Source organism: Excalfactoria chinensis, chromosome 1 (genome assembly GCF_039878825.1).
Source record: "Excalfactoria chinensis isolate bCotChi1 chromosome 1, bCotChi1.hap2, whole genome shotgun sequence".
Lineage (NCBI taxonomy): Eukaryota > Metazoa > Chordata > Aves > Galliformes > Phasianidae > Excalfactoria > Excalfactoria chinensis.
This window is the reverse complement of record NC_092825.1, coordinates 125,077,381-125,098,199: the sequence shown is the minus strand read 5'-3', so window position 1 is coordinate 125,098,199 and position 20,819 is coordinate 125,077,381. Positions and strand designations below refer to the sequence as shown.

Genomic DNA, 20,819 nt, shown 5'->3' with positions numbered 1-20,819 from the left:
TGACACAGATATAAAAAATGAAAGAAGGGAGAATTTTAGTACCAACCACCATATGTTTTATTGTCAACAATATAACAAAAGTGTTAAAGTTGTTAACTGCTGTTCTTAGTGTCCTCCATGTACTTCATCTCCTTTGTACAAGCACAGAGCAAACAGTTGGGTTGGTCATACGTGTAATAGCAAGCTGGGACTTCTCCATAAAATTTCAAATGGAATGTGAAATACAGGATGCGCTCATGTAAACCAATTTGACCTAAAGGCTGTATTTTGTAATCTTGTTTTCTTCACTTCCTGTTTTTGTAGGATAGCGCTCATTAGCTAGACTGACTCGTGGAGATGGTTATGTGTTGAGTTTGAGAAACAGGCCTGATACTGGGGAATGCTGTAGGCTCTGTCTCCATGTTTGTTTGACCATAAGAGGTATCAGCATGTGCTATGATTTTGAACCACGACACTACAAGACAAAAGACACAAACAGAACAGAGCAAGACACATAGAGTATTCTGCCTTCTGTCCAACTGAAGTTTGTAGCAAGGTTCATAATTGTCTTGACCTCAAAAAAGAATATGTTGCCAGGGTTTGGGGGCTGATTACTGGAGGCTGGAGCCTTTAAAATATGTTTACAGGAAATGTCTTCTGATCTACATTGAGACTGACAACTTGCTTTGAATGAGCATTTCTTTGCAGCTTTACTGTCACATGGTTCATCTGCAGTTGCTTGTCCTTTGCAGAGGTTCCTGCTCCTCAAATTTGCCTAAAAAGCACAAAAAGCTGACAGTCATTCCCCAACTTAGTTCTGTTAAAGGGACTTGGTTTAAATTATTACTGTCACAAGCTGTTTTGTTTTATGCTTTTGTCAAAGTATTTTAGATTTAAAAAACAAACAAACAAAACAACGCCTTTGTGTGTTACTGAGGTACAGTTATGCTGTCAGATGAGGTGAAGAGAAATGAGGACAAGCAACAGGAGGCAGTAACTTGTATCAGCTCAGCTCCCATCTGAGTCAGGATAAGAGCTAGCTTCTATCAAAGTAGCATTGTTTTTCTGTGCTTGACTAATGGATAAAACCACACTTGGTGTCATGATTCAAGTACCCTTCAAAGATGTTGGCAGCACATTTAATTCAAAAGGGAAAAGGGTAGTTGTTCATTCCTCTCTTGAGTGGTTTAGCTGCTCTCTAATGAGTGAGGAAGAGGGAAGAAGCATAGAGAGGAAGTGAGGGATTTCCAGTAGGAGCACGTAGTTCCAGTCCTTTCTGTGTTTGTTTTGTATCAAATTTTCAGGTAGTTTCTCTGTAGGGAATAGTGTCACATGCTTCACACTCTGCAGTAAACAGGAATAAAGGTACAGCACGTTTAACTGAGAACTGATGTTCTTATCAGTTTGCACAGCAATCCTGATTGCAAGTGCAGAGTACTGGGGTGAAAATGGCCAATTACATATTGTTTCCTTTGAGTGAAGGATCTGAATGGCTTTTATTATCTGGCTGCCAGCGCTGGGGTTTGAAATGCCGTCATCAATCAGTTGCAAAACAATTTCTGCTTAGTTTTAATTAAGCAAAAATACACTGCAGTATTTGAAGAATCTTTTCCTTCTCATCATCATTTCTTAATGAGGAAAACCAGAGACAGAACATGCCAAGAAACTGGTGCTCTGATGTGGCAGTAGTGCATTACTACACCCAGCCATGGTCTTGATGCTACTGCAGGGCCATGTAATTTAAGAAATGTGCAGTGGAGGTTATAACAAAGGAGTTTGAATCTGCACTCTTTCATAAGCAAGTGAGAATGGCCTCTTTGGTCTCACTACCTGGGCACGTACCACTGATGTTCAACTCAGTTGTTGCAGTGAAAGCAAGCACTTCAGTGGTTCTAAAGCAGGTGCCAAAACACAACTGCAGTGCAATTAAAAAATACCAGTGATTGCCTCAAAGCTGAGAGCTCATGGGCAGACTAACAATTCAGTGAAATGGAGCTGTGGTAGAGTGCAGTATACAGGAGAAAGGTACCTGCAAGAGATGATGCTCTGGTAGGATATCAGTAGGGACATCTCACAAGTAGTACAGGAGATGCACTATGATTTGCTTATGGCCACTGAACTAGCCATTTTTAGTCATAGCATTTATATAAGATTTTTAGATTCATTATCATTCCATTTTCATATCTTCGTTTTAAGTGAAATGACTTACTGTGTTTCTATTAAATACCCTGAAGGTGAGTGGTGGTAAAACACATTGCGGGATTATAACTATAGTAGCAGGTCTGTTGTGTCAGCCCTTAACCTTGTGACCGTGGCTGGCTGTGACTTGCTTTGTGAGTAGCTTATGCAGTGCCCAGGAGCTTTCACAGTATATGTCCTGCTTTTAGAACGGAAAAAGAAAAAATAACTATACTAAATAAATGCATTTATAAGTCATAAATAACTTATAAAAGATACCAAATAGGAGCTTTCTGTGCTTGCACTGAATTTACCAAATGCCAATGATTAAAAATAGTAAATGACTTTGCCTTGCATATTGCATTTAACCTTGAACAAAGCTCCACATAGTATCGTATGTCTCTGTCCTCATTGAGGAACTCTCCAGCAGCCAAAGTAAAATGCTTTGTAGCTTCTATGACTATCAGTACAGATGAGAAACGAACCTCAAATTTGTTTTGCCTTCACCTTGGACCATGAAAAGAGAAGGAAACTTGAGCTGCTTATAGACCGCTTCTTTGAAGAGGTTTATTCTTGTAAGAGATCTTACATGCTTTGCTGACAAGTGCATAGAAGCATGGGACTGGATAGTTTCCTTTTTCTCTTATATAGATACCAAATTTTACCTTGACTAAGTTAGCTTTCTTGGTTGCTGTTATTCCAGTTAACAGAATTAAGATAAACATGATGTTAACTCTGTTCACCCTTCTGGTGTTTGTTGTGGTATTTCTGGAGACGAAACTATAAGTCATCTCAGCTTCCATGTTGCTGAGTTTCGCAGTCATTATTTGGATTGCTCTGCTGAGGCTGCCTCACTGTTGCCCTCATAAGTCTTTTTGTGCACAGGTTACAGACTGGTAAGCGTTCAGTCTGCAGCAGTCAGTATTCCTGACTCAGTCTCATTAGCTGTTAAACCCCAACAGGATATCTACTTTATTGTGGGCGCGTTGTCTGGCATTGAGGTCTTTCTTCTTCATTTTTTCTCAACTGTTAGAATCCCAATTTAAATCAGAAATTCTTTTTAGTCTATGTGGTTTCTTAGTGTTTCCTAGCTCTGTCTGGTTTCTTTTATTTCAGTGCTTGGGTATCTTTAATAGTTTGATTTGAGTGTTCGCAAGCACCACTGTAAGCTGACAACATAATCTTAACAACTGTGTGACAAGTCTGAACACTGCTTTATTAATCCCCCTTGAATTTAGCATTTTAAGGAGCGTTCTGTTTGTGACTCATCAGTATATTTTCCTGTGAACTAAAGTTATAGCTTTCTTAATCTTGTTTATATTTATATATTTGTCCCTCTTGGATATTTTACTGGAGAAGTAGCTTCTTTCCACAGGAACTAGTTGCCTTGCCTGCTTGGTTCTAGCAGCACTGGACGTATATAACAGCTTGTCTAGCAGTCAAACAGTTTACCAAGGGATGTTTTAGGTCCTGCGCAAGTTCAGACTTAAGGGCTGGCCTTGTTGTGAGCAGGTTGGTCTAGGGGCCTCCCAATGGCGTCTGACTGGGAAGTCAGAGCCTCTTGCTGAGGACTGGGTTCCCTCTTGGAAAGAGTTGAGCAGTGGAAAGTAAGTGGGCAGAACATTCTGGATGCATTGAAGTTGCTTTTTGGGGTTGGGCTTTTCTTCCATGATGTCTGGATTTGCAATATGCTTGGACATTGCAAAGGGGTGATTGTGACCAGCAATGGTTCAGGCAGATTCTGTTTGATTCTGACAAGGTAAAGTTCCCAGATTTTTCATGCCATTAAAATAAAGAAAAGCAGGGAAAATATGGGTTAGATCTCAGATGGTCACATCTGGGCTATAGCAAGAGACACAACTTAAGTAGGACTGCATTAGAGGAAGTTTGGCTGTTGCCTTCACGAGGCTGATCCAGAGGAGATCCAGAGTGCTCAGCTGTTTGCTGGCCTGTTCTGTCCTGTGTCACTGCTCCTTTCCATCAGTTCATCCATATTTTTATCTCCAGCTTGTTTGTTCATGCTGATCCCCTACTTTTTTGTACAACGTTTTGTTCCAGGGTTTACTTCTAGAATGAGTGAGTTGGAGTCATCATTCACTCTATGAGCTGTTCTCTGTATAGGAAGAAGTGTTGAGCCAGGTTTTGTCTACGTATCTTACACCATTCTCCATCCTAATAGGTTTTGCACTATCAAATGCCACATCTACCCTTGTGCCAGAGTATGAGACTCCTGCTCCTTGTTTACCATTGTAAAGCACTTTTCAGCAGGGTGCTCCTGCTTCGTTTCAGAAAGTGGAAACCTAAAAACCTGGACCAGTCCTCCCCATGGAATAATGAATGTGTCCTGAGATAGGGTCTGAGAAGAGAGCAGGGGTGAAATGTTAGATGCTGTGTGATGGCTGTGTGCTTTGTATCTATTTTACAGTAAACTTGGCTAGGATTCTGGGCTGATTGATTTATGGGATATTTTATCCCATTCCACATTTTTGTGGTAGGAGATGTCTTCATTGTACTTCTTGAAGGGGAAAAAGAATGTTAAGGTGCCTGTTGCTTAGGTGTGGCAAGTGATCTTGATGTGGCCAAAGACAGTATGTTCTTTGTCACAGAGAGTTTTGGAAATAAGAGGTGAAACTTTTGAACCTCTCCATTGGTGACATGGAATTCAGATTCAGTCTGGGTCTGAAGGGCACGAAAATTGCTTGGGGGCCACTACGGAACAAAGTAGGTTCTCAGTTTGGTTGTTTGCATTCCCGTTGCCTGGAGAAGCCTCTTAGGGATGGCTTTGTGATGCCATGTGGTGGCCTGGCACTGACTGCAGCTGGAAGGGGCAGGCAGACGTTAAAAAGAACTGAGAAGCTGTGCTGGGAGAGCAAGATTGTTGCTGCAGCATGAAGTAGCTGCTTTATTAACCTTCATGTACTGTAACTGCAGTGGGTCTTCTACAAACTTAATAGAAAAGTTTCTTTAGTTAAATGCATGTTCTCATGTCGTTGAAGGAAGATTAACATCACTGTCATTAAGCATAGAAAGGTACAACAACAGTACCTGGTTCTTTGTTCTCAGAACTGATTCACAGTCCAGCTTCTGTTTCCAGCGGTGGAGAAGCTACATTCTAAAAAGTCAACACTACAATTTTAATGAATTTAGTGATATTATTTATTTATTTATTTTCACTTGCTTTTACAATTGTTGCTTTGGAGTATTGTTTTTTTTTTCTCCCTGCAATACTTGCCTCTTTGTTTTGGATCCATTCAGTCAGAAACACTTTGTCCTTTTTTGTCTTTTAGGCTCCATTAAAAAAGAGCTGGATGCCCAGGCTGAATTCCATCTCTGAAAGCTGCAGAAAGGTAATAACGGCTTTAGTGATTAATACTATAGTGTGTGATGATCTATGGGCACTGAATGCAAAAGTTCAAAAATGGAAATGTTAATGGTGACAGAGCAAAAGTAAGTTCTTTCTTACAAGTAAGAAAGTGCTGGCAGGGTCCTGCACCTGATATTGGTGGTATGCTTGTGCTATTTTTTGTACTGTGGATGCCTTATTGTATTCATCAGAGATTTTTTGCTGTCTTTGGCTGTGTTGTCCACAGAAGCTCAAGCAGGCTGTTAACTGGTGACAGTGTAAACTGAACACACCTTTGAACATTTGATACACTTCTGAAAGTTTGTGAGATTAAAACATGGCCATGTTTGAAAGGCCAATGTTCGTAACCTGCTTCTAATATAAGAGTGAATTGGTGGTTCTTTAGTTTTTCTCCCTTGAACACTCTGAGTCAGTGTAAAGGGAGGAAAGCAGATCTGCTTTTGTGGTCGCGATCGGAATCTTGTTGGGCCCTAACCTTTGTCTAAGTTTGTCAAGTGTTTCCTTCTTCACAATGAGAGAACTGCTTTAGGTCCTGTGATGTGGGGGTGTGCAGAGGTTAATGCTGCATGACTAGGCTGTGAGGAGAGTGATGTCCTGATGGAGCTCCTGTTGGCAGTAGACTCTTGTGAGTCGATGCTCTTTTCCCCTCATTCTCAGAGTTCAGTTCTGGGGCTCCTCTTCCTTCCAGCAGGCCAGAGCAGCTTCTAGTGGGCTGTGTGGTGACCAGCTGCACCTGACATCTGGGATTTCAGAGAATAAGAGAAATGGTGGCATGTGTACTGATGATGTGTAAAACATGGCCTTAACTGCAAGGCAATCCAAGCAGGCAGCCAGGCAAATAGAGGCTGGAAGTTCCGCTGGTGTGGGAATAGGAGGCAGTGAGAGATGAAACGTCATACTTGTGGTCTTGTGGCTAGTCATGTGCAGAAGTTGGGAAGGAACCCTCAGTCTCCTCATCTCTGATATAGTGCCCCCAGTGACATTTTAGAGTTGAGCACAGTGAGTGTTGCTTTAGAGAACAGTTGTTACTTCTCAGAGGCATTTGTCCCAGTCCTGCTAAGGACGAACAATCTCATTTGAAATCTTGAGCAGAGCCAGTAAACACAATTATCTCACGTAGTAGTTGCCTTTCTTGTATCAGATGTCTCAGTGCAGACTGACATCAGTTACAGAGAAGTCTGGACGGGTTTATTACCAGAATTGTACCTAAATCTGGGACTGAAGCAAGCTCTGGCCTGGGTTGTTTCACTGGGGCAGTATGGAATGCAGTACATAACATAACGCTTTGGGGTTTATGTGGGGACTTAATTTTTCTTTATACCATGCTGAACACTTCAGTTAAGAATAGCTTGGGAATCTGGCATGCGTTGGATCCTAAGACATCAGGGATGAAATCGCCAGCAGCAAATTAGCATTGCTAGACCCTGGAGCTAGCTTTACTGAGACTTAAAAGGAATTGCAGTAATACCAGTCATTCATGCCATCTTTATTTCTTCTATGAGTCATTGTCTGCATGGGGGAAGATACGCCTGGGGCAGTCCTGCATCTCCATCCTGTTCAGCACTGCTTCTTACAGCGTTTTCATTCTTCCCCAAGACAACTATGCCTTGTCCCCTGTGGGTTCTGTCTTCATGCTCTCAAAGAAATCTATGACAATAGCAGAAAAAAAACAGCATTTAGGGCTCCCCTTCAGGGACAGCGTATCATCCTAATTAAGTGTTTCTCAAAAATGGCCCTGGCAGTGCAATTAATTCCATGTAGACAGATCCCACAACTCATTTGAAGCTTTGTGTTAAATTAGATCCAAAGAAAAAAATATGGAAAAAAGAAAAGAATGTCACCTGCTTCTGTTTGCCTGCTTGCTTGATGTTTGGTACATGTTTTCTTTGAATTAATTTGGATTCAGTGGCTTCTTCATTAAGAGTCAAACTCATTGTTGTGTATATCATGCTCCACATAGTTCTTTTGGTTGTGCCTCCTTAACATGCTCACATGAGACAGAAATTATTTCCAGTGGCACCCTTGTTAAGTAGCAGTCTTTGCTTTCTCTTCAGTCAGTGTCTGAGTGACAGCTACTGAAGATGTGCCCTGGTAATGCACATACGGGCCTATGTGACTAGCAGACAAACTGCATGAGTGACTGGCTGGGGAGAGATAATTGTCAAGAAGCTTGCTGTGCAAGTTACGATATTGTTAGTTTTTACTGCAGTTACTCTCTGCTTTTGCTGTGTTTTCTTTTTCTAACAGAAACTGGTATTCATTAGTTTGTTGGTTCCTCTCCTACTTTTTCCTTCTTGCCAGTTTGTAAAGCACATTGAAATGCAGAGCAGCAGCCTTATGTGAATACGAGTGTGTTAAACACACAGTGATCATGTTTCGTGGGTCATCATGATCATCATCCTCTTGTTAGGGATAAGTCAATTCAGTATGTGGTGACGAATTGGTATGTATAATTGCAGTAACTATGCATGCAGTTATTACATAATACAAGGCACTTGGCCTTTTAATAATGTTCTACATTGCATTAAGTGTTTTTCTATCTGACTGTTGATTCTAGTCTGAAGAATTAATCATGACTAGCAGTGCAGGCAGGGACAAAGGCCTGGGCCTGAATAATGCACTAGATGAAGGCATAATCAGATTGAGTAGAGCCTGAAAGCAGGGAGAAAGATGAAAAAAAGGGTTAGAGGACAAGAAGATACATAGCTAATGAGAACATCTGCAGAGGGCAGAGACTTTGGGAGAAGCAGCTTAATTTCAAGTATTTTAAGTATCTGAAGAATACCATAATCTGTGGGTTGTTACTTTGTTTCTTTATTAGGGGAACTTCTGTGTCTTTTTACGAGTATTTAACCTAGAACATGTTCTTTGCAAGCATGAAATAAATTAGAGGCCATCTGGAATTAAATGCTACCATTATATCCAGGCAATAAAAATGTTTGGAACATTATTCTTTCCCAGTTTACATTCAGTTCAATAACGTACTCATTTTATCCCTTTGTTTGCACTTTAATTATAAAGTTATTACAGTGTTTAGATTACAATGTATCCAGATCTAAGGTGCTTGAGACACCCGGTGAATCAAGAAGTCTACATGAATGCATTTAACAGTTTGCGAATGTAAGAAATTGCCCTGAGTGGTTGAAGTTTTTGGTACTTTTCATCCTATAAAGTGGCTTGGATAGCACAGATTTGCACTGGGTTTTTGCATAGCAAGTCAGATAAGGGCTGTAGCTATATTTTGCTTTCCTTCTTCTCACTTGGGGTCTCAAGAGATTTCAAAAAGTCTTGGATATTTCTCTTATAACTTTACATAACTCTTTCTAATCTCAGCAGAAGCAGATGTTTTTGAATCTTGTCTGTTTTGAAAGCATTCAGACTTTCTGGCTGTCACAGTGACTTGCAAAGATGCCATGTAGTCAGGGATTTCTTAAAGGAACCTGTTTAATGGGTAATTAAAATATAGCTCAGCTACTAAGATTTTTTTTTAAGAACTTTTATAACTTTATAGTACTGAATATAATATATAGCTGTAAGGAAACTGAAAGCATGATCTAGGCAACTTCAGAGTTCTTAACTTGACCTTAATAAACTTAGAGAAGAATTGAAGTAATTAATAATTAAAGACATGGAAAGTGAATAGAAAGACGATGAAACACAATCTAATTTCCTGAGATAGGTCATGTCAGACTGACCTAATACCTTTTTTATTAAGAAGATAGATTTTCTTGAAAAAGAAAACTGTGCTAGATCTGGTCTCAATGGATTCTACTGAGATATTTGGTATGGTGCAGTTTTGAAATAATTGCTTAAGGTGGAGGAGGAGAAGTTGAGTGTAAAAGTTGTGAACTCGAGTAAAGATGCGGCTCAAAGAAAAGGGGAGGCAACTGGAGGTGGTTGTGTAAAATGAATTAGTTATAAAATGAAGTTAGTTGACATAGTTTTCTCAAAACTTTTCTTTTTTCTTTCTTAATTGATGTTGTTACGATGCTATATATTGAAAGCAGGCTGTTGAAACCTGTGGATGGGAGGAGGACATTTATTTCCATTACACTACTTTAGTTGAAATGATCGTACAGGAAGAATTAGTTTGACAATTCGTAGTACTAAAGGGATGGAAAGCAACACAGCAAAGTGTCAGGCCGTACACTGACAGGAATTCACTTTACTGAGTGTAACCTTGGTGTCAAAATTAGCAATCTAAGCTCTTATATAATCAGTGGAAAGAGACAGATTTTTAATTAGGCACTCCAGTTTTTCTCTCTTGACTGTTAACAGGCACCTGACTCTGGCATTTGTGCTGAATGCCTGAAATCGGATGGTGCTACAGCTTCAGCCTAGAAAGTAATGCAAGACATTTTCCTATGAACAGGAAGTTCAGCAGCTGAGGACTTTGAAGGAGAAAGGTCTGCGTGAGGGTAAATGGGTTAGGGTTTACATCTGGGCTGTCAGCGTGACACCAATGTGAAAATGATGGAGAGGATCCAGGGAAGTGTCAGGAGAGGTATATTCAGTTGAGAGGAGAGCACCTCAGCTGGGTGCATCTGGGCTGGGACACTTACTGCAGTCCAAAAACTTGAGCTCATTATGTAATGGATGTGGAGGAGGGCTACAGGGTTGATCAAAAGAATGATGATACAAGAGGAGTCTGAAACAGCTGTGTTGGAAATGTCAGGAAGGATAGGAAAATGTGAATTTTAATTGCTCCAGCTGTGTAGCTGGAATAATGAGGAGCTTGGGATTGTGACTAACATCAGCTAGGTGATAACAAGCAAGATGTCTGTAGTCCACCGGAGGACAGGTGACGTTCTGTGTAACAGCACTGAATTGTAGAAAGTCAGTAATGCAGAAACAGAAGTGTCCAAATACATGCTTTAGAGGAAATGTGAACTGCATTTGGATATTTAACCAGTGCAGATATGTGTGTTGATAATCCCATAATATCATACAGTAGTCAGTTGGAGAATTCTTGATTTGTATTTAAGGAGGAGCTTGAAGATTTATGAAAGACAATTTTTTACTTGGCTTCTTTGGATTTAGGCTGTTTGGTAGCTTGTGCTTTTGATCATTAATATATAGAGACTTACTGCTCTCTGTGTTGCCCTGGCAGTTTACCTGTTGTGCACGGGGAAGCCTGTGTGATAAGTGGACATCAAGAAAACCTGTAGAGCTGGACAAAGGTATGCAAGTTTAGCCTGTGGTAAAGATGCATACAAAGGTAGATTGTTGGGCAGTCATGACCAGTAGAAGAACTTGCTCTGAAGTAAAAATTGTGGTTGAACTGATGTGTCTGTAGTGACAAATGATGGGTGCAGTACTTAAAGTCAGTGACAGCTGCTGCCCCAGATACCTCCTTAGTCTGACAAATTCTTAAATTTACGACTGTCTGCTGGTGGATAATTGCTTGTTGCTTAGATACTAGTTTGTCTCAGCACCGGGTTCAAAACGGAGCTGAATTCTTTGAGTAAGGGCTGAGTGGTGTACTTTCTGCTGTTGCAAATACTGAGCTATTCGGCATGGATTGATCAGCAATTAGGACATCGATCCAGTCATTCTTAAGCAGGATTATCTATAAGATTGCGGGAGAGAAGTGCCACAGCAAGAAGCCTTTTAAATGTACTTCTGGCAACACTGTGTTTAGTTCTCCAGTTACTTGTTTATTAATAAGTGCTTAGCTTGTGTTTTTGTGGCTTTTAAGTGCCTAGAAGAATGTCAGGAGAGAATAGTGCAACTCCTCATATTTTTTCTGTTTCCTAATTAATTATTACATACTGGTACTGAGCAGTTATTGTTCCGTGGAAGAAACAATTGTGTGATGATCTCACAGTCCTTACTTGGAGAATTGCCACAGTAAAGAAAAAGCAGTTTATGGACTGCATTGTTAATAGTTTAGAAGGGGGGTGTTCTGCTGGAAACACAGAGCTTGGAATGGTGATCCAAGAGTGTAGAAAGCAAAGAGAGAGGTCTAAGAAGACAAGCCTGAAAATGGGAGTTCTTTTTCAGAGTTCCTGTTTTATTAGAGTTGAGCCCAACTCCCTTAGATTTAGAATCTATGTCCCACTTTGGGTGTGACCTTTTTTTCTCTATTCTGGGTTTAATTTAGCTCTGAGACGTGTTTTGCTGGCTATTAAACGTTCCAGTTCTAATTTGAAGATCTCTCCTAGCCTTTCCCTGAGTGCTGACACTTGGACCATCTCAGACTTGCATGGCTGTCACTTATAGGATTTCCAGATAAATAGGAAGAGCATCACTTGAATGTTTCTGGAGGAGGAAAATATTATCATATAATCATTATATGATCATGAGAAAGATCTGCTTTTAAGTTTCAGGAAATGGGCTTCTCACATTCCTGTTGAAGAGTGAGAGAGAGGAATTTGCAGTAAACCTTTCTTTCCCATCACAATTAGGTTGTTTGTAGGTTTTGTTTCTTGTTGTAGTGATGTTTTTATTTGGTGTGAGATGGGGAGGTTGGCTGACAGAAACAGATAAAAACAGAAGTCTTGTCAGGTTTGGAATACTTCCCAGGTCAGCCAAAAAACTTCTGTAGATCACTATTAAACAAGAGATGTTGGAAGACCAGTTTAATCCCATTTCATACTCTGTAATGGTAGATATTTAAAAATCAGAAAAGAAGTCCCTTCTGAAGGTTTGTGTTCCTCTATGCAGTTTTAACTGGCTGTCTGTTTTGCTTAACGTTGGTACAGTTCAGTGAGATGTATCCCATCCACAGAGTATGCACCGTGCTTAACCTTTTCATGGGGTGTTTAGTCACAGTAAACACTGTCCAGATGGCCTGTTCACACAGACTCTTAACCATGAATAAAAACTGAAATATGCTCATATAATTAAGCAGAGCCCCTGTGAACTGAAAGAATTTTAGAAGTGCATTGTCTGAATTTGTACTTCCGTGTTGACTTTTTTTTTGCCCATTTTGACATGAGCAAACAAAGACAAAGAATCAAAAAGCACTACTCAGCTGTTACCACCAAGCTATGTTGAGTGGAACATTTGAAGTCTGATCTCAAGTTTCTGCGAGGAAGCGTTTTCACTGTGATTGTACATGTTCACTTTGGTGGCTGAACTTTCCTTTAGTCAGATGTGCTGTGATTTTGGTAAGGATTTATGGAGCTGTCCCAGGCAGCTGTGTCATAGGTTACCCTAAAATCTACCGGCACCCATGACAGGGGTATAGACGGCCTGCAGGGCCGCTATCCCAAAAGGAAAAGAAAACAGGGAAAGAGAAAATAAATACAGCGGCAACGATCTAAGGAGGCACACTATTTTACTAAATACTATATCGGAATACAGAATAACACAATATAATACAATATAATTGGAATTAAGGCTAACGAATCAAGTAAAATAAGAGAGAGTGAGTCCTGAAACCGAGAGGCCTACTGTAACTCTAGGCGAAACGGCTGTAATGCTCCCACACACTCCCCCATGGCTGGCAGGATCCAAGAGCGTGAGTCCAGCACTGAAGTGAGATTATATAGTCCTGGTCATATGACTGACTGTGGTGTTCCCTGGGACATTCAGTCGTCTTTTGCGAGCAGCAGATTTGTCAAAATTATCTATGCTTAACATGATGTTATGATGTGGAATACTGAGAGCAAAACTACAAAATTGCAAAACCATGACAAGCTGCTAAGTATTTTCAAACATTCAGCGTAGAGATACAGAGGGAGAGGGAGCTGTTTGTGTAAAGTTCAGCTGTGTAAATCTACAGGTTTGGTAGATTGTCCTGTAAACACCTCTTATAATGGGGTTTCCACTGCTTCACTTGGGAGCTTCATCCAGGAAAAAAGAGCATTCCACTTCAGGGTGTGGAAGTCTTTCCTTACAGAAATAAAATAAAATAACATCTTTTAGGAAAGAAGAGTGGTAAAAACAAAGTTGAAATTGTGGCAAGTTAATGATTCAGATATCGTAGAATCATAGAATTACTCAGGTTGGAAAGGACCTTCAAGGTCATGAAGTCCAACAGCAGCCTAACCATACTACCCCAAGTGTAATAACCTTCCACTAAACCATGTCCCTGAGCACCACATCCAAACGGTATTTAAATACATCCAGCGATGGTGACTCAACCACCTCCCTGGGGAGCCTATTCTAGTACGTAACAATTCTTTCTGTAAAGAAGTTTGTCCTGATATCCAACCTAAACTTACTCTGGCACAACTTGAGGCCATTTCCCTCATCCTGTCATCTATCACCAGTGAGAAGAGACCATGATAATGACCATGGTATCATGGTAATAATCTCTTTATAATAAGAAGAATGCAGAGAAGATAGTAAGCAGTCAGACTTTCATTTAGATTCATTTAGGCCTGGTACCATATTCTGCAGCACCGGCCAATTTTTTATGTAATGTTACCTGTTGTAGATGCTAACGAGGCTGAACCTTGTAGTACAAGCATATAGGCGGTAGCGGGGCTTTTTCGGGATGTGACGGTGATAGTAATCCAGCCTCTTCCGTCTCAAGCCCTGTGAATCACATTGGCGCGCATTTCAAACGTGCCCTAGGGGGCGTAGACGAAGTAGTAAGGTATATAAGGTATTGATTACTCCTAATAAACGCCATTTTGCCATGTTTCTTGATGAGTCACGGTGGTCTTTTGGCTCTGGCAGAGGTTTCGCAAGAAGCTGGGAAATTGGGGGTATCCGAGTCACGGCAACAGTTACCCACTGGGAGAAGAGTACTTTCTGATAATGTACCTGTGTAAGTAGTTTAGTTTGTATCCGATTGTAATTTCTTGGATGTTTTTGAGTATTTTAGCAGAAGATGTGAGTGTTTTCGCATCCCTGTATATGGTGGTTTAAGCATGGCAAAGAATTGCAGTGGTCAGCATTATGAGTGATTTTGATATTTTCATTGCTAGCGAAAAAACATTACCAATTCTTTTGTTTGTTACCATTTCATATTTTATAGGCTATAGAAATAAGAACTAAGGAAAAGAGAATTTAGAGCTTAGGGGTAGGAAATAATGCAATATATATATATATATCTCAAACAAACGAGTTCTTTGCTAATTCAAGGGTGAAATAACAGTAATCTGAAAATGACTGTCAAGGAGGAATTCTAAAGCAATATCTTTCATAAATATTTCAGATGAGAGGTAGCATTTCATCTCTGGATTGCAAACTTTTAATGTTTTAGAGTTTATTTGTTTCTTTGGATTTTCTCTATGAATCAACTTCGAAACCCATATGCTATAATGGGAAGAAAAGCCTTTTCTCTTTTGGATTCGTAAGTATGACAAAGCTTTGTTTTGCATGGTGCCTGTTGGTGCATTTGTCCTGAGACAAACAATGGGTTATATGTGTTAACCCATTTGTCTCGGTGAGTTGTCCTAAAGTCAAATAACATTGCCATGCCATCTTTTATTTCTTTTAGAAGGAAAGTAGAAGAAGAAAGGCTTTTAGATAGTATTTGGTGTCAAAGGGGGGAGAAATGGAAAGCAACACTTCTGGAGGACTGATTTTTCAAGAAGACACCATTGGGAGCAGTGGTTATGGAACCTGATGGGCAAAACAGCCACCCAGAGCTAAAGATTGAGTGAGCACATGAGACTGTGTTTTACCGTGAAAGTTTGTTGGTATTTTTTATGCTTTTTGGAGAAATGTGCATGGTGGTACTCCAGATTACCTGCAATTGACAGCCTGGATATCTTGTTGTAAAGGGAAGAGACAACACAGACAAAACATTTTTGATGACTTTTCTTCAAGTCTTTACAATCTTAAAGCAGCTTGCAGCTTCTCTAGTTGGTCTTGTTTAAAAACTGCTTTTCTCCTTCCCCAGAAGCACCAGTAAGTACCAGTAAGTACTTGGCAACCATAACAAGACATCTTTTATTAGATTAGACAAAATAAGTCTACTAAATAGAAGCGTCACAGAATAGTCTATGCCCAGCTGCATCTGTAAGTAGAGACAATATCGACATATTGTAACTTAATGTTTCAGCTCTGAAATCATTTCACACAAAAGGCATGCTATCTTCTGTTCTGAGGTTGTTTTCCATGTTAGTGATCAAAAAGGAAAATCTCAGCGTGGGAGCCAAACCGTTTGTTGTTGTGAAGGTGCCTGAAAAACAGACGCGACATTTAGCACACAGTCATCTTGCCCAGGACTGGGAAGAAAGTCATAGTAGATTGTAAACTTTTGACTCCTGCAGTCTGATTTGTTATCTTGGCTGAATAAAAAATTCTTTTCTTATATGACAGGTTAGATTGGGAAAATCCACTTAGCTAAATCTGAGCAAACTTGTGTTGCTTACGCAAGAGTGACTTGTGGGTGTCACTGCGAAGGAAAATAGAATATGCTTTACATACGTTATCTTGGCAGAACCACTGCCCACTCCCAGGTAGAAAAGGCAGACGGAGTTTCATTCTGTTTCCTGTTACATTTGGTTAACTGCAAGCAGAGCTGTCCATTTGTGTAGTGGTGGTACTAGTTTAAAAACTGAAATGTTAGTAGATATCTTAATGTTCAGATCAACTTAACAATGCAGTCAGACTTTTGTACTTTCTCATCCCTTCTAGGTCTTTAAAAGCACTGCTTCATTTATAAGTTTGGGGTTCACAGTATCAGTCATTTTAATTAGCTACACAGCTGGGCTTTAGGTCATTTAAAAAATTTATAGTTCAACAGAAGCACGAAGAGCAACATTTTGGTGGCTTTACTGTGAATGGAGGGAGGTTCCATACCGAAGGTCATAAAGCACTCTGATCATTTCACTTATAAGGCAGTAGTGTGATTCTGTAGCTTAAGTCGTCCTTAAACTCTTGTGGGCTTTTCAGGATGCAAGACTTAATGAGTGCTCAAATTTGTTAAATGCATGCTGATATTGATGTTTCTGCATCATCCATAGTAGCCTGAATTTCCACAGGAATTTGATACTGTTATCGATTCAGTATTAAAAGACCTGCTGGGCTCAGGTGAAGTGGTAGTGTTTCAGCCAGAGGTGCCTGGCTTCACTCATCACAGGTGATGCCAGACTCTGCTTTGTTTTTTAACCTGCTTTCATTGTTGTTAGTAAACTATTATTATTGTTTTCATACCTCACTAAGAACTATTTATCATGTGGGATTTTAGTTGCACTTTGTATTTTCTTTGCTTGAAAAGATGACATTTTGTTTTTTTCTTAATTGAATTAAGCAGTTATTATTAGACTTTCCCTTTTCAGAACTGGAAAATGCCCACAAAGGTTTTGCTCACACTTTCCAAATATAAATTTACTTCTAAATTGAGAACAAACATGGAAAAATTCAGCATGTTAACTGAATAATTTGTGTAGTTCTGAGCGTATGGAAACAACGTAAGATGAAAAAATTACAGTCTTGGAAATCATAGTCATCTGGTTCTTACAATGTGTAAGGAGGTGGTTTTACACTGTCAGTCAACTGTGCAAATAAGTTCATGAAAAGTGATTAAGGAAAGTAAACTTACAGTCAGTAGCTTTATATCAGCTGATACTGAAGAACTGTTTGACTGGAAAATTTTCCAAACAAAACCATCAGAACGCTTTTTTTTTTCTCCTCCTCCATTTCTGTTTATTCACAAGATCAATGGATCTATAAAAGTGACCGTATTGGATGATGTGAATACATTTTCTATGCTTTACTGTATTTTCACATATTTAATAACAGTATGTTAATAACTTCATTTTTAAAAGCTTTACTACAATCATTTTTATGACTTGATTCATTTGTTTTCTGTTTCATAATTTGTATTTAAATGAAAAATATAAGAAAGATGTTAAACTATTGTAGAGTATCCAAAGGAGGGTTAAGAAACCCGTCTTATCGTTTCACCTCTTCATTCCTCTTCTCTTTCACTCAGATCCTCTCTTGCCAAGCATTTGGTCACCCAGGCAGTGTTGATCCAGTGGTAAACTAAATGAGAGAAATGATCTGCTCTAAAACTGACCTCCAAAAAACCTGGCCAGCTTTCAGCCTTCCTGCTCACTGTGTAGATGTGCTTTGGCACAATGAGAGGTGAAACAACTGAAGGAACTGGGGCTGTTTAGTCTGGGGGAGAGGAGGCTGAGGGGAGACCTTATTGCTCTCTTCTAGTACCTGAAGAGTGCTTACAGTGAGAGCGGGGTTGCTCTTTTCTTGCTGGTGACAGGAGGAGGGGGAATGGCCTCAAGTTTTGCCAGGGTATGTTTAGGTTGGATATCAGGAAAAGCTTCTTTACAGAAAGGGTTGTTATGCACTGGAATAGGCTCCCCAGGAAGGTGGTTGAGTCACCATCCCTGGATGTGTTTAAAAACTGTTTGGAAGTGGTGTTCAGGGACATGATTTAGTGGAGGATTGTTAGAGTTGGGGTAGTATGGTTAGGTTGCTATTGGACTTTGATATCTTGATCATTTCCAACCTGATAAATTCTATGATTTTCAAGAAGTTTTCAAATCAGAAATGATTGAGAACTATTGATAGAAGAATTTAATGATGTCCCATTTCACTTTGTATTACTACAAGCTGATTTCACTTCTCACAAAAGTTAACCTTTTATTTAGACAGAGAATTTTTGACTGTTTACAACAGCCAATCATTACCCAATTTTTATTTTAAGTCAAACAGTAACCCAATTAAAAAGTTGCAGTTTTATGATGTGATGCATTAGAATTCATAGTGGTATCACTGTGAGTGGGCAATCATTTTGTGTTTTCAGTGGCAGCAAGTGGATTGTGTCTGGAGCATAGCTGTTATCCCAGCAATCACAAACTGTCCTGACAGTGTTATGTCTAGCTCTCATTTTTTTTCATAGTTAGTCCTTAAGGACTCTCTAATTGAAGCCGCAGAGATAAGATCTGCGTAACTTAAAAAGCTGGAAACTCAGTAAAATTAGCGCTCCAAAAATTTATCTCCAAAAATAAAAGATTTCTCTACAAAAATACAAGAAGTCAACAGCATCTGTTGGTGCAGGTAAAGTGTGAAGAATGGCATTAAATTCTGTGTCAGCTCTTTATACCCAAATCCTTTATACGGGCAAAGATTAAGTGCACTTATATCTAAAGCCAAAAAGCTCTTCTTGTTGATATAAACAAAATCTTCTAATCCAGGAATCGTTATTTTTTCAGATAATATTCATATAAATGCTTAATAGAGTTAAAATGGTTGAACAGACACTGTGCCTACCTCTTTTTCCTTCTTTAGTGCCCACCCTGCCTGTACTTCTCAAGACATCTGTTATCGTACCAGACCTGTACTTTTCTACACAGCATCATAGTTTCAGAGTTGTAAAATCATGATGGTACCATGCAAAGATAAACAGAAGTAAAAGCAGTCAATTACAGACATCTGGGCAATTAGTGAAAGTGTTGTGAGAGCTGTGCCAACTTAAAGTTGCAGGTGAGTCAAGAACAGTTCAGACAAAGCAAGCCTTAGAAGTCCACATCCTTAGACCTTGCAGCCCCTCACAAAGATAATAGATACTTGCTAGAGCTGGAAGTGCGCTGTCATTGGACTGCAAGATGACAGCACTGTAAGTGCCAGGGATGAGCTGTGATGTTGCAGAAGATGTCTTGTTACTGGTGAGTGTGCAGTGTGGAGGTCAAGGTGTAATCAGAGCACTCCTACATTTCTTGTCTCCTGAGTCCGGGAAAATGAACCTGCTCATTATATTGTTTTTCTCAGTCTTTTTCACTTCCTAGTCTCAGAGGGGACTGTGGGTTTAATTAACCTTTTGCTCCCAGCCAGTCTTTGTACTCATCTTTTGGTCCTGCTCTTTAGCCAGAGGGCATTGCCTCTCCAGTCTCGTAACCTGTTGCTGAAAGCAGTTTTCATTAGATGGAGGACCATGAGCTAGTGTAGCTGAAATACAGATACCAGTGCTCATCTGTGTCAGAAGAGCAAGGCAGGGAACTGTGGGCAGAAGCATCATCCCTGCTCCCTTGCCTTAGAGAGTTGACTGCTGAGCTTGGCAACATGCTTATGAATTTCTGAGAAGGTGTGGGGAGAGGAAGACAGTAATTCTGAGTCACCTGCAGTGAGCGGGAGAAGCTGGCATCACTGTTTCTAGCTTTCAGCATAAAAAAATAGTCATGAGAGTGACTTATTTGTTAACTTAAAGAGAAGTAAACAATTTGGAATGCATCCTTTACATTCCCAGGCTTTTCTGAATTTGTGAGAAGCTTGTCCCAGAAAAAGTAAGATTCTGATCAACTTGGCCTGTAGTAACATGTCAGTTTTGTAAGGCATGTTAATGCTCGGAGAATTGACAAAACGATGACATTTAAGCTCCTATTTTCAAGTACTGAATGCTGCAAGAATATTTGCCCTTTGTCCCCACGTATAATTTGTGTCTTTATGTGGCTGTTGCTAGCATCCCTGCTGCAGTCATTATTTCTTTTTTAAAGTAAACTTCAGTTTACTGCCCTTTATATCACATCAGTTCTAGAAAATGTTCATTAGCAGCTGCTGAAAACATACCAGTCAGTGGAGGTTACAGTTATTTGAGAATCGTTTTTGAAGACCCCGTGCACCAGAAATGTGAAATCCATGGCTACAGAGTGTAGGAGGCCTATTTTTTTCTCCACGTTTTGATCTGAAATGTTTATTATGTTTGGTCTGTCAGTGGATGGGAGGGAAAGAGAAGAATGCCATTACAACAGAGCAGAAAAAGGTGTTACACAGCACATGCTGCAGCTACACAAGTATTTGCTATCCTCTCTTGTTGAACAGCCTGCTTTACTCTGTACTGCATTGGAACGAGTAGATATGCATCTTCTAAGCAATTAAATTTATTTGTAAGTTAGTTTTATTAGTTCACAGGCTTTCAGATGTTTGCTGATTTTACACAGTAAAACAATTGGAATAGTAGTGATAGTCTTTTCAAACTTTGTCTTTTCTCTCTTAGAAGTAGCAACATAATGTCTACTGTAAGATATTTATTTTCTATAACAGCTCATCATGCCTCAACGGAGAGTATATTATTTCAGGAAGGCTGATGTTCAAAGCCAGAAAGCGTCCTAGAAATTTTCACAACTGGGAGGACAATAGCTGAAGTCTGGTATTCTAGTGGAAAGCTGCTGATCTTACATTGGAAAGTTATTTATAATCAAATCCATAGAAATATTTCAAAGATATTTGATCTGAATTTTATAAGGCTGGTTCAAGGACACATGCTTTAGTCTAGTTCATGTTACTCATTTAGGCCTCTTTAGTTCATCAGTCAAATATGGCAGGTTTTGGTATATTCCAAATATTTTTCCAGTATGTTTTAAAAATGGCTTATGTCTGTCAGTATACGTCTTTTCCACAGGGTTGTTTTTCAGTAGCTCTGCTAGAAGTT

The 20,819-nt window shown here is 39.6% G+C and overlaps 1 protein-coding gene across 16 annotated transcripts in view; it reads left to right on the top strand.

The window, feature by feature from the left end:
* Positions 1–20,819, top strand: part of INPP4A (inositol polyphosphate-4-phosphatase type I A) — a 106,473-nt gene that overhangs the window by 32,669 nt on the left and 52,985 nt on the right. For all 16 annotated transcript variants that reach the window (XM_072336052.1, XM_072336023.1, XM_072336043.1 and 13 more), the window contains exon 2: positions 5,445–5,504. The gene's annotated coding sequence lies outside the window, so the exon portion shown is untranslated. The remainder of the gene's footprint in view (positions 1–5,444; positions 5,505–20,819) is intronic.